Source organism: Marmota flaviventris, chromosome 4 (genome assembly GCF_047511675.1).
Source record: "Marmota flaviventris isolate mMarFla1 chromosome 4, mMarFla1.hap1, whole genome shotgun sequence".
NCBI classification, from domain to species: domain Eukaryota; kingdom Metazoa; phylum Chordata; class Mammalia; order Rodentia; family Sciuridae; genus Marmota; species Marmota flaviventris.
The window spans coordinates 141,173,710-141,175,724 of record NC_092501.1 but is presented as its reverse complement, the minus strand read 5'-3'; positions in this window follow the sequence as shown (position 1 = coordinate 141,175,724).

The following is a 2,015-nucleotide window of genomic DNA, read 5'->3' as shown; positions in this document are numbered from 1 at the left end:
ACAAATGTTACTAGCCTTGCGCCCCTTATTTAATCTTGTAATAACTCTGTGATGGTTAGTTTTATGTCAACTTTACTTGTTTATGGGTTTTCCTGGATAGCTAGTTAGACATTATTTCTGGGTGAATCTGTGAGGGTATTTCTGGAAGAGATTAATATTTGAATTGCTGGACTGAGTAAAGAAGATCTGCCCTAGTTAATGTGGGTGGGCATCATTCAATCTGTTGAGGGCCCAGATAGAATCAAATGTGGGAGAAGTATGAATTCTCTCCTCTCCTTGAGCTGGAAAATCTGCTTTCTCCTGCCCATGAACATCAGACTCTTGGCTCTGGGACTCAACCTGGTCTGGTACCATTGGCCTCCCCAACTATCAGGCCTTTGGACTGAGACTGATCTACTATTACCACAAGCTTTCCTGGTTCTCCAGGTGGCAGATTGCAGGATTTCTTGGCCTCCAGAACTGTGAGAACCAATTCCTAAAATAAGTCAATCTCCTTCTCATGCATATGTATGTATGTATGTATGTATGTATGTATGTATCTATCTATCTATCTATCAATCAATCATCTATTTATCTATCTGTATTCATTTATTCTGCCTTTCTGGAGAATCCTGACTATACTCTACAAAATGAGCCAGGCACTCAGACAGCACCCAAGAGAGTCATGGCCAGCTTGACATGGCTACCAGCTTTTACATATCCAAACTGCACACTGCCTCCACCAATCTCTTTCTCTTGAAGCTGAACTGAGGACAATCCAGCTGGCCTCTGCTGCTGTAGGTATGGGGGCATGATCTCTTCCCCCTCACCACCTTTTCCACACTGAGAACTGCCTGCTACCACCAGCAACAGTGGCCAATGTTTTCTTTCAAAGTAAGGTTTTGAAAAAGGTACCACCTTATTAATGCCAAATAGTTGAGTCTGGGACAAAGATTGTAGGAATCTTGCAATTGGAAAAGCAGCAGGAGACCCCCTGGACCACCCGGGGGTGCACTCTTACCCTTTCCTGGGACAGTGGAGTCTACTCTTACTATTAAGTTGGAAAGAATTCAGGGGAGGTGTTTGTATAGTTGCTTCAGAAAAGCCAGTGTTCAATAATCCTTCTTTGGAAGTTTCCTTAGGGGTTCTCTTCTTTCTTTCTCTTTTATTTTTTTTTTTGGGGGGGGTGGGTACTCGGGTTTGAACCCAGGGATGCTTATCCAGTGAGCCACATCCCCAGCCTCTTTTATATTTTTATTTTGAGACAGGGTCTTGCTAAATTGCTAAAGACCTCACTGAGTTGCTGAGGTTGGCTTTGAACTCATGATCCTCCTGCCTCAGCCTCCTGAGCCGCTGGGATCACAGGCATGTGCCATCGTGCCCAGCTGGTAACTCCATTTCTGACCCTTACTATGTTTCAGTTTTAATCTTTGGCTTAATTCTTTAATTCTTTTTATCACCATAACCATCATCATTATCATCACATCACCATTTTGCAGGAAGAGACCTCAGCTCTCTCACACTCATCACCATTCATTCATTAATCTATCCAAGTCTATGCTCCTCTGAGTCCCAATGTATTAAGTGTCACTTGGTTCCTCAACCTCCCCAGGAATTCAAGGAACAAAGGCAGTAAGTCCTCAGGACACAGGTCTTCCTGGTGCTATATACATAGAAGTTCTTTTTTTTTTTTTTTTTCCATTTACCTTCTCTTCTTTCTCGTTGCCAACATCAGAGATGACAGTCTTTTGGAGATCTCTGGTTCCTTCATGGGGCTTGCACTGGTCAGGGGCTGGGTTCCTGGGCTGATTCTGGAGACTCTCAGGGGGACCTCCCATGACAAGGCAGTGCAGGCGAGTGGGCCAGCCCTGTCTGCTTCTCCTCCAAGCCCTGCTCCTCCTGGCAGGCAGGTCACACGGACTCAGAGCCTGGATGCTTTGGTGGCTAATTAAAAAAAAGAAGAAGAAAGAAGAAGACACTGTGCTGGGGACCTTCAGAATGTCTAATGAGGAAAGACAGCACAGGCCCACACTTCC